Source organism: Mustela erminea, chromosome 13 (assembly GCF_009829155.1).
Source record: "Mustela erminea isolate mMusErm1 chromosome 13, mMusErm1.Pri, whole genome shotgun sequence".
Classification (NCBI taxonomy): domain Eukaryota; kingdom Metazoa; phylum Chordata; class Mammalia; order Carnivora; family Mustelidae; genus Mustela; species Mustela erminea.
The window spans coordinates 33,406,096-33,418,861 of record NC_045626.1 but is presented as its reverse complement, the minus strand read 5'-3'; the positions used below and the strand labels follow the sequence as shown (position 1 = coordinate 33,418,861).

General features: G+C 37.2%; 1 long non-coding RNA gene across 1 annotated transcript; it reads right to left on the bottom strand.

The window, feature by feature from the left end:
• Positions 1-316: 316 nt before the first annotated feature.
• Positions 317-6,285, bottom strand: LOC116572130. Its single transcript, XR_004278135.1, has 3 exons — positions 6,202-6,285; positions 1,453-1,458; positions 317-330 (listed from the first exon to the last, which is right to left on the bottom strand). It is a non-coding gene; the product is annotated as an uncharacterized LOC116572130 (long non-coding RNA).
• Between the last annotated feature and the right edge of the window lie 6,481 nt (positions 6,286-12,766).

Below are 12,766 nucleotides of genomic sequence, written 5' to 3'. Positions count from 1 at the left end.
TGAAAGTAACTAAGTATTATTTAGTTAAAGTACTATCCTTGTGGGGGAAAAAAAGGAAGGAAGGAAGGAAGGAAGGAAGGAAGGAAGGAAGGAAGGAAGGAAGGTGGGAAGAAATAAAGGAAAAGGAAAGAAGGGAAGGAAAAGAAGTTTCCCTTAAGAAGACGAACTATACAATACATGCCCTCCTCATATGTAAACAATGAATCTTGGAAGACTACATCAAAACTAATGACGTATTATATGGTGACTAACACAACATAACAGAAAATAATTTAAAAAAAAGAAGAAGATGAACTGTAAATAAAATGCCCATGCAGTCCTTTGTCTTTTCTCCAAAGCAGTTTCAGAGTCTTGGAATGACTTTAAGCTGCTTCAGTTCGATTGAGCTGAAGACATGGACATCTGGATATGAATCCTTGTTTGACTTTATGAAACACTAAGGAAGGAAGATGTTACTAAAACAGAAAACAATAACAACAATATCATCAAGGAACAAGTGCCCTGCAGTTGAATGTCAGAGATTTTTTTCAGAGTTCTCAGCAGGAAACCTCCCACCAACAAGTATAGCCTGAAATCACTTCCCAGGAGAGTGACTCTTAGAACCGCGATGTGCTCTGAACAGGTGTTCCAGCAAGTGCTGCCAACTGTATTCTTCAAGTCAGGAAAAAGCCTCTGCAATTATTCTGAAACCTTTAAAAGTAAGGCATTAGACTAGGAACTGGGAGAAGAACACCGTATACAGAGAAAGAGGAAAAAGCCCCAGCTTTCATAAACTAATAGAATACATGTATATGTATTCATGTTCTCCATGTAATTATGATTTATTACCATCATTGTATTCCCTATTGCTTTTTAAAATTTGTCCCATTCTTCAGGTTTTTACTAATGGACCTATAGCTTAGAATAATTAAATGTCATGTTAAATTCTCAAAAGGAACATACCTCTACAACGGTAGAATTATTTAAACCAGTAAACAACTTACCTGATCTCCTAAAGCAAATTCCATATTTGATTATAAACCACCAAAGGTAACTTCTTCCTAGAGATGGAATAATATGAGCCAGTCAGAAAGATTTTGTCACTTCCAATTGAATTACAGAGAAGTGGTAGGAACAAACAGGATGTGACTTACCAAGAGGACTTTTACTCCAGTTCTAACTCCTCATTACTTCCATGTCTCATGGAGACCACCAGACTATCCTGAGAATCAATGTCTTCATCTGTAAAAAATAAAAACAAAACAAAAAAGGACCTGTTGTACCTAAATTACACTTTTGTTAAAAGAATCAAGTAGAATGATGTGCAAGAAAGCTTTTAAAAGCTCTAAAACACTATTATTATCACTACAGTCCATTTTGAAATAAATGAAACCACATTGAACCTGCATCACCCTTATACTGCATTTACTTCCCTACACCCTCGTACATGTATAGTCTGTAGTATACAATTACCAACTTCTTTCAGCATAATTCTGTAAAATTCCCTGCTGCATAAGGCAAGGGTGAATTGCACTGTGTTTTGTTTCCTAATCTTATATATCTATATATCTATAGACATATCTATAGATACAGACATATATGTGTGTGTGTATATATTTATATTTATATTCATATATATAGACTTTCCTACCTTGCCTAGTGTTCAGAGGATATTCTCCATTAGTTATTTTAAATTAAAAATGAAGACAAATATTGAGAAGATAAGATAAAAATATGTAAAAATAAATAAATATAGTAGAAAAAGTAGCTTCCCACTTGTCTGGATACAGCAGGGTGAAATAGAAGCTGCTCCCAAAAAAATATCTAGTTTTGAGTTTCTAGCTATCCTCCAATATTGGGTAGCTTCATAATAAAGTTGCAAAGCATGACAATTTATAGTCAAGAATTTTACTGATTGTTCATGGTTGTCAAAATGCATGGGGTCAGTTGGAGAGTAATATAATGTATGTGTCATATAGAAAGACTGTGATATCTTTCTTGGAAGACATAATGGATGAGGCAAATATCTATTCACTATTCATGATTTGCTGTTATCTTCCTATCCAGATCAGAAAATTAGAATAAATAAAAAATCCTTCTCTATTGCCCTCTCTTACACACACACACACACACACACACACACACACACACAGAAACTCCATTTCAGCTCTTTAATTTGATGACTAATTTCCAAATCAACCCCTTTCTTCCTGGATTCTTTCACAAACACCGATCTGTAGCCCTTTTAACACTAAGATGTAATATTTACAAGAATGAATATTCCCTATACAACTCTATCTGTTTCACATTCTCAAGTCTATTACTGATCAGTATGTCAGTCATTTTGCAGATGTGGAATAATAGGGACTTGGTGGCCTTGGGTCAAAGCTAAGGGTAGAACAAGCAGTGTGACCAAGAACTGTAACCTTAGCTGAGCTTAATGAGTGACTGGCCCGTACCTAATTGCCACGTAGCTCTCTGGAGCATAAACTTGGCTGGGCATGGTAGTAACTTCTCAGGGAGGGCTACCAGCTCAGTTGGTACACAAAGACTTTTCAGGAACAATGTTATTCCTTATTTGCCTAAAACCTGTGGGAAGTAAGTTGCTAGATTTTCCAATTCTGTTCCTCTTCCATCAAAGGGGAGCCTGTACTTTTAAAAATGTATTTTGGAAAAGTGTTTTGAAACTTACTATGTCAGTTGGGTTCTGCTTTAAGGGTAGAGAGACACTTAAACCTGATTTGAAAGAGGAGTAATAAGAGCCATAATTTGAAAGCCACCAATTGCAAACAGACTCCATTAAAATTGCCACAAGACACATTATTAATACACTTAATGATAGTAATAGTCACAATTTATCTAAACCATTTATGTAAATGGAGCTGACATATACCATTCATGCAAATGTTAGCATATGATATCATTCAGGGCATATATGGATTTTTTTTTATTCATCATATCATTATCTGTGATCATAAAATTTAACTGGGTTAAGATAAATTAAATTTGTAGGTTGCCATATATCTTTGGGTTCCATGTGTTCATAAAATTCTGCTTAAAAAGAGTTTGGTGCAGTTGTAAGGCATGCATTTACCTGATTTACCCAGTGCTAGCACAAGGATAATGACATCAATGTGGGCATTTTTATGATGAGCAACTATGTTAGAGATATCCATGCATATAGACAGATACTGTTCTATAATACAAAAGTATGAAGAAAGTGATTGTATTAGAATTTTTTGTTACTCTGGTTTAAAGTGCCATTTTTAATGATAATATACTTAGTCACCTCAGGCTGCCATAACAAAATATCAGGGCTTAAACAACATAATTTCTAGAGGCTGGAGGTCCAAGAACAGGGTGCCAGCTTGGTCGGGTTCTGATAAGAGCCCTCTTCCTGACTTTTATAAGACCACCTTTTCACTGTGTTCTCACGTGGTGGAGAGAGTGTGCACGAGCATAAGCAGGGAGAGGTGCAGAAGGAGAAGCAAATTCCCCACTGAGAGGGAGCCCTACATGGGGCTCCATCCCAGGACCTTGAGATTATGGCCTAAGCCAAAGGCAGACACTCAACCCACTGAGCCACCCAGGTGCCCCCAAAATAGAAATAGTTTCAAAGTACCGCTGAAATCCACCCAATGATACCATTTCAGTTTTAAAATTATATTTGAGGGCACCTGGGTGTCTCATTTGGTTAAGCAGCTGCCTTTGGCTCAGGTCATGATCTCAGGGTCCTGGGATTGAGTCCCGCATCAGGCTCTCTGCTCAGTGGGGAGTCTGCTTCTCTCTCTCCCTCTGCCTGCTGCGCCCCCTGCTTGTTCTCTTTCTCTCTCTCTCTCTCTCTCTCTCTTTCTCTGTCAAATAAATAAATAAAGTCATTTAAGAAAATAAAAAATATATTTGAAATAGTTTTCTTAAAATGAGCTTTAAGTAAGAAGAGCTAAGCTTACTATGAAATGAACAAATATTTTACTATTAGTAATTTTAAAAATATTCAGCATATTTCAAACCATATACAGGTTTGTTCTTACAGTAAGATCTTGCCAGATGCTATATACTAACACCTCTTCAGGGAATCCCTGTAGCAAATAGGCATCATTCCAGTGCTGGTTGATGTCTGTTTTTGTTTTTGTCATTCTTTCGCCACATGACTATCTCCCAGGACTATACTTCACATGATACTTCTTTTACATCCCACTAAGAAAGGTTAATGGAGAGATAGGTTGCAACTACAGAGTTGCAGTTCAAATCCAAAGGCAGTCTACTAGCAAAATCCCTTTTTGCTCTGGGGAGATCAATTTTTGTTCTACTAAGGCCTTCAACTGATTGGATGAGGCCCATTCACATTATGGAGGGTAATCTATTTTACTGGGAGTCTACTCATTTAAATGTTAATCTCATCTAGGATCACTTTCATTGAAACCATACAAAAGAATGCTTGACTAATTACCTGAGCAGGCCCAGGTAAATCAACACAGAAAATTAACCAGCACGGTTACTTTATATCAGGAACTGCCACTACTCTTACTTTTTTTTTTTTTTTTTAATCCAACGCCAAACAGGTTTGGATGAATAAAGATTTTTTGAACACTCACAATGTATTAAGCACTGGGGAAAGTACTTTTATTCTCCTGATTTTATTGATGCACAAGCCAATCTTGTGGGAAAAACTTTAATATTATCTTTATTTTACAGATAAGAGAATTGAAACTCAGTTGGTTTAATTGATTATGTGCAAATCAATATCCAGGTTACAACTCCTGGGAGACTCTCTTTTTATGCATTTCTGTGAATGAAATTCTATGTCATGGCAGAGAAATTCTACACCTTCACATCCTAGTCAGGAAAAACGAGATTGCAGGTGCCTGGAACTACCATCCTCTTCCCCTCACACATCTTTCCATCTTCCCTATCACCCACTGCTTCAAACCAACCCTGTTATACTCTGGTCGTGTTTCTATTTTTATCAATTCTCACTACTAAAATGAAGTAACAGCTGCCAAATTCTAGGGTTCCAGTGGTGTGTTAAGATACCGTACTGTAAGTTTGAAATGCCTCATCTCATGTCGTTCTCTGATACGTGCATATACTGTCACACACATGTGAGCCAATGTACCCATGCAATTTACCTGCGAAGCAGGTATAACGTACTAAAAAGAATTGAAGTTTGGGTGTTTAAGTAAATTTCCCCACATCTAACAAATAGTAAGTGATTAAAGTGTTGTCTAGCTACTGCCAAAATCCATCTATGAGACTGCTACTCTGTGCTACCATTCCACATGCTGTCATTACAGAAAACCAGGCTTATTTAGCTTCATGTCAGCTCATTTTCATCCCTATAAAAATGGTTATCAGAATGGAACATTCATTTCCAGGAAGAGGTGGGCTATAGAATTAAAATGACTGTTGTAGGTCCACTTTGGGGCCTCGATAGCCATGTCACTGCTACATTCTCCCCACTTCCTCTACATACATGCCCAGTAAGGTTAAGAATTACCCTGATTGCATTCTTTGAGCTCCCCTCAGTGAAGCTTGAACCCAGTCTTCTTTTCCAAGAGATTGGACTCTATTCCTAATGAACCCTAGTAAGAAAACCTTGAAGTCCTATTGTCTGTTGATAAGAATCATTTTATGACATCACACCCATTTGTCCAGAAAACGAGTTCCATGGTCACCAAAGATTTCTCTCTCTTAATATCTACCTCTTTTTCTCTCTCTTTCTCTCTCTCTCTCTCTCTCTCTCTCTGTCTGTTTCTACGTCCTCAGTGCTCATAACCATGCCTGGGAACATGGGAAATATTTAATAAATACTTTTAGAATGAACTAATTCATATATCACAGATTAAATGGATATTTACTGATTTCCCAGAATATTATAATTTAAATAGTTGGCCCTAGTCCCTTGTGGGTCAGCATCTTAGTCCATTTGGGCTGCCTTAATAAAAATACCATAGGCTGGGTGTCTTAACAGACATTTATTTTTTACAGCTGGAAACTCCAAGATCAAGTTCCAGCATATTCACTGTCTGGTGAAGGTCCACTTACTAGTCCATAGAAAGGCATCTTTTTCACTATAAACTTATGTAGGAGAAGGGACAAGGGAGCTCTCTGAAGCCTTTTATAGGGGCAGTAATCCCATTCATGAAGCATCTATCCTTTCAACCTACTCTTCTCTCAAAGGTGCCAGTTCCACAACCAACACATTGGATGTTATGATTTAACTTAAAAGTCTGTCTAGAGGTTTATTAATGTTACTAATTTTTTCAAAGAACCAGCTTCTGGTTTCATTGATCTGTTCTGTTGTGTGTTTTTAATTTCTATGTCATTTCTTTCTACTCTATTCTTTATTTCCTCCCTTCTGTTGGCTTTAAGCTTTGTTTTCTCCTTTCTTTCCAGTTCTTTTAGGTGTAAGGTTAGGGTTTTGTTTTTGTTTTTGTTTGTTTTTGTTTTGTTTTTAGAGATTTTTCTTGCTTCTTGAGGTAAGCATATATTGCTATATACTTCTCTCTTAGAACTGCTTTTGCTGCATTCTAGAGGTTTTGGACCATTGTGTTTTCCTTTTTATTTGAATTTTAGGGAAATAAACATCCAGTCTATGGTAGCCAATTGCATAATCAATCTAAACTTTCTGTTACCCACATAATCCTAACTAATATATGCCTCTATGCCAACTTGTATGTTCAAGTCATGATTCAACCTGCCCTTTTGATACACAGTACATTCCAGGTTTTCATCTATAACAATGTAATTCTCACTAGCTAGATTGTTGTAAGCCCTGTAGAATGTTCTTACGCATAAAAGAATTGGGAATATATGCTCTTTGATGCCATCTTGAGTGGAAACTGTCTTCTTGAAGGTGTTCAGTTTCAGCCTCCATTGGCTTCAAGGTGATGTTTTATGACAGTTTGTTTTGAAGTACAAGAAAGTGGAAAATATAAGGGAATAATCAGTGCTCTTTATCATAACACTCAATATCCCATTCAGTTTGATCCAGAACTATTTTTCTAACAATGTTCGCCCTGACCATTTTGCAAGCACTCTCTACTTTCAGTAATCTGGGTTTCTTCTCCTTCTGCAATGATTGTTTTCCTTTCCCCCCACTCACTATCCAAATCCTGCCCCATCTTTTAATGTCACTCCAATACTTCCTCTACAATAATTTTCCTGACTAGTCATTTAACATGTTTTTTTTCTATTAAATAACTACATCCAACATATCAGGATAAGCTCTATGTAAGTAGCAGTGGTAAAACGGGCACAATCTTTATTTTCAAGAAGCTTAACGCCAAAGAGAAAGAGTATAAAGAGTGAGAGGAACCACACAGATTCAGAACTGTAAAGAATTCAGAGGAAGAGGAAGGGGAATTGCTTAATTCATGACAGTAGAAATATCCTTGAGTAGAGTGGTGAAGAAAGAAGTTGTTCTTGTCTATATAGATATCTGAAGGTAATATCAAATGGAGCAAACTTTATGAAAAAAATCAAAGTAGAATATGAGGAACTGCAATTCATTTGATTTGACTAGTTCTTAAAGAATTATGAGAATTATGAGAAATTATGAGAAAGTATCAGGAAAAAGGGTAGACAGATTGACTAGAAGTAGTTAATGGAGGAACATTAATGCCATTCTAAAAAACTTGAATTTTGTTCTGGAGATATGAGGAAACAATGAGGATACTTTAAAAATAGAATAAAAAAATAAATATAAAAGGAGCAGTGCTTTGAGGGGAAAATGACAACAGGATGGAATAAACAGTAATCTAGCTTCAAGTTATAAAGAATATCTAAGGTTCTCCAAGTGTTCTAACAAGATTACCCTTGCCCAGCTAAGACACCCATAGCCTATGGCATCCCTGAAAACTGCATAAGGATTTAATCCTGAGGAAGATCATAAAGAAGAAATCCCCCCCACCCCCATCCATTAAAGGACCAATGCCATTGAGCATGACAGGCCTTACATCTATCTCGTCAATACTAGCTGAAGTATAAGACTGCCAGGTCCTCCACCATATCATCACCCAGGCTTGCATATGATTTGACTAATGTATTTAACTATTTAATGTAACCCTTTAGTCCATATCCCGTGTCTTTCTGACTCTCTGGATCATTCTAATATATTCTTTGGATAGCGCATGCTGACTGGTATAGGATCTTACCTGGCTGTACCACTTAAAAGTTGTGTGATCTTAAGCATGTTTCTTAACATCTCTTGGTCTCAATTTCTTTATCAATGAAAAAAAGAAGATCAACATACATAATAATATATCTGCCATGAGTATTCAAACTACACACATAACACATTTGGAAAATAACAGCAATAACATAAAATTATAACAACACACCTTATGATTGAGTGAGTGCCCAATGAATGGTACTTACTATGGCAAGTATCTTCAGCAAAAATTCCCATATTATAAACTTTAAATTTTTTTTCACCTGAGTAAAATTTTACTATCTTCTGAGAATACTACTTATGCTGTTGGACTCTCAACAGGTGTTTGGTTTGGTTTTGTTTCATTTTGTTTTGTTTTTCTTCTCACACACTGCATATTGCAGGTGTCTTTTTTTAATCCTCTTGCCAATTCCATATTATTTTTGTTTTGTACATTCTCTAAATCCCCAATCCTTTGAAGTATGAGCCACCATACTTTATTACTCAAAACTCTTTCTCATTACTGTCTTCTGCAGATCTTACAGATCACTACTCCCTCCTATGCCATTAATCACTCTGTCTTCCTGGCTTCTCCATTATTTCTCTAGCCATCATTCTTGGCAATTCAGTTTGGATACTTTCCTGTCAACTCCTTGACTTCTACCCTACGTTAGCTTTGTACTCCCATGGTTATAACCTGAATATTGTCATGATCAACTACAGCCCTTCTAGAATCTGATTTTGAGCACAGCACCTTCTGATCTCTACCTTCTCTCTTGTCTACTTTTTTCATTCGACATCCTCACTATAACAGCTCATGTGATGTTCTACCATTTGATCCAACAGTCCCTTCTCTTTCTCACAACTAGCATGTCTTAAAAAAGTCCTTCTGAGAACAGCCCATTCCTTACTTCACCATCCAAGAGATTTGCTCTTACCCCATTTTCCTTCATCTCAGTGATCCTTAGATTTTTCACACATTTTCAACACAGATCACCTGGAGTAAATGTTCTAAAGTATAAATCATTTAATGATATTTCATCAAAATCCTTCAACAACTGACTATTACATTTTGCATGGAATATTAACACCTTTCTTTGACATGCAAGGTCCTTCGTGGTGATTCCTGTTCACTCTTTCCCTCAGCCCTCAGTCACTAAGACTCACTCACACTGGCCTTCTTGGTATTGGTAAACAACTCAATCCTGCTTTTTTATCCTGTCTAAACCTTTATTCCTGAGGTTTCTTTACCTGGAATTATTTTCTCTCAGACTGTTTGAAGCCTTCCTTTTCATCCCCACTCAAGTCTCTGCTTAAGTGTCACCCGTCAGTGAGGTCTTCCCTGACCACTCTTTACAAAGAAACCTGCCCTCTACCTCATTATTATTTCTTTCCTCTCATTAAGACTCTCTATATCACTGATTTTTGATCTAGCACTTATTAAAGAAATAATGCTTTTTACTCCTTTATTTCCTGTCACTCCCACTTAGGGTTAGCTTCATGAGAGAAGCAACTTTTATGGTTTACCACTTTATTTTTGGTACCTCCCAAGAAAAGTCACTGCCACAGAATAGGGCTCAATTAACATTCTTCTTTTTAAATGACTGAATGAATGAATGAACGAATAAAAATTAGAAAACAGGAAGATTATTCAGGAGACTTTTGGAATAATCTGTTAACTGTCACATCTAAAAGTAATAGCTTATTATTTACTAATTATATAAATGGCATCTTGTGACTTTTTCTATATTATCAATTTACATTGGGAACTAACTCTAGTTATTTTGATCTGTGTATGTGCAAATCTAATATCTTCAGCTCTAGGAAAAGCATACCCAATATATTTTTCTTCCTGATAACTTTACACATGAGGCTTATACTCTTCTGGGCATAAGAAATATTTATTGAATAATGATTAAAACTTGGATGCAGAGACAAATTTGGAGGATATGCAGGAATTAGTATACAAAAGAAGAGCAGAATCATCTATAGGGGACAAGGAAACAGTTGCTAGGATTAAATTATGTGAGAAAAAAGAGAAAAAATCTTTTCAAGGAGTATATTTAGGTCAGAATTTTCTATCTTCAGCACTATTGATACTAGTGACCAGATCATTCTTTGTTTTGGGTAGAGCTTATAGCCTTCTCTCCCATTTGTAGCCATCAAAGATGCTTCCAGATACTGTCAAATGTAATCTTGGGAGGCAAAAATCACTTCTAGTTGAAAACCACTGACTTGGGGAATAAGTTGGGAAAGGGAGTCTTATGAATGTAGTGTTTAGATCTCTGCTAGGCCACATAAGAAGGCTTTGAGCCTGGAACAAGAGATAGAGTTTGCACAGCTTGTGACAGGCTTTTCACCTTGTGGTCAGGCTCTTTCATTTTGTGTGGGAATATCTTTCCCTGTTTCAGACTCTGAGTGTTTCTTTGTTCTGATCAGTTGTTCCATCCAATGACCCTCAGGAATACCCCTAATTTTCAGTATTTCAGATCTGTGGGAAAGGAGTGCTTGTGCTGCAACACCAGAGTGGTGTATGTTGGCCAAGTGACATACATCAGCTCTTGGGGACATCTGTTAGTCATAAGGGACCAGTGCACACCACTGAAACTGATCTTGCTCTATCTCTTCTCTGTGTGAATAAAAGCATTGCTTCATCTGGTGTTAGACTCTAGTGTATTTTCACCAGTGACTCCAAAATCAAATGCAGTGGGCAAAACTATTCCTGATGGCTGGTATTGTGATGATTTTTGCTATCCTCCATGTAGTTGAAGTTCTCCTCTGGCATTGGTTATGGGTACATAGTGTTCTGTTTTACAATAAGCAGCAAATGGCACGTGACTTCTTGTTGCCTAGCACATGGTTAAGGGAGAATTTGTAACTACTAGTAATTTGTAATTACTAACTTCATCTCACTGGAAACAAATATGACTTACTTTGGTCAATGAAATGAGACTGAAGTGATGGTGTGCCAGGTCCAAGGCCAGACTTTAAGACATTATTTCAGCTTGCTCCCTTCTACCTCCACCAATGCCATGAGAAATGCATGCCTGGGGTAGCCCACTGATCTTAGGAATGGATAAAAGTCTTGTGGAACACAGCTGCTTGCAGCCCATTAGCCTAGATCAGCTGATTTTCTACTAACATATATGTCTTTTCATACCCATGGCAAGGGACTCACTGAAAGACCCCATCTAAGATGTTCTACTGTCCCATAATCTCCTGTGAGCCTCCACATCTGCAATTACTCTGCCAACTAGACTCAGGCTCAAGTGGCAGCAAGGAGCTCTTCACATCTATTTGATACAAAATTGGATTTGGGGTAATTGTAGCATATATAGCCATTTGACTCAGGCCATGTTTCTATTCTATTTCTTTTATAATATTATCTCTAGAATGCATCCCTTGATTCATGATCTCAGTTGCAAGGCCAAGAATTGAGGCAGATAAATCACAACCTCCCCTGACCACAGAGACCCATTCTGGGTTCCACCAGTGAAATCCCTGCTTTCTGAATTCCTAACAGTTGTTACCAGTACCTATTACTTTATTTTCTCTATTTCTTCAACAGTTCTGCTGGTCTCCTCCCAATTAGATGGCCTATTCTTCAGGGATAGACACTCATTTTTAAATTTTTTTTTCTCCTATGTCATTAGTTGTATACCCATTAATTAGTACAGAATAGGTGCCTATAATAATTTTTCTTAGTTTTATGTAAATGACTATAATATTTATGCAAAATAACCCAATGGAATAGCTACTTGCCTGAGTCATAAAGTAAGGTAACTTCATTTCAAGGTCACAGTAGTAGCAAGGAAAGCTTATATACCTAAGGCTAAAGGTATGACTGAATTTGTGTCAAATTGAGATATTTGGGGTCCGGTCAAAATCTTAGCTATGTCATTATGGACATCTGCTAAGAATGCTAAAGGTAAACAATCACCTGAAAGATATATTTGCTTGCATGTAGTGGGAAACAGCAGCTCATTAGCTCTCTGCTTAGCTCGTTAACTCACCAGCTCGTTAGCCCTCTGCTCGTTAACTACTTAGCTCTGATTAGCTCTGCTCACTTCCTCCTCCTATCATTCACAGTGTGAATGAACTGTAAATCTGCCAGAGCAACAGATGGCCGTTCCAGGTCCAGGGAGGGAGTTCAGGAGGTGGGGGATGAAGCATTCCCAGATTTTTCTGACCTTGAAAAGATTCCATTTTATCGAAGTTTGTGAGTTATGATTTAGCTTCATTGTTAAAGAAACTGGCACAGTTTTATTTTAAGATGAGGAAGAGATCACTTAAATAGATTCCCTGGGATGATGCGAAAGTGCAGTTACAGGGCCATGTTAGGCTTATCAGTAGCGGTCTACAGAACACATAGGGACTTTAAGACACAAGAGAAGTCCAGGAGTGTTTATAATGAGTATGACTTGTCCCATGCTCAACCCTGTGCTGGAGGAATTGGAGGACTTGGAGAGGAATTCAAAAGATGCTTTTTAAGAGAACATGTGGAATATTTACATGTACAAACTACTGGAGAACAGTAGTTAATCAGGAACTCAATTTATGACATAGGATATATGAACTCTGGAAGTTTGGAGAAGAAAACATTTTGATTATCAATATCCACCCCCCCCCCCAGAA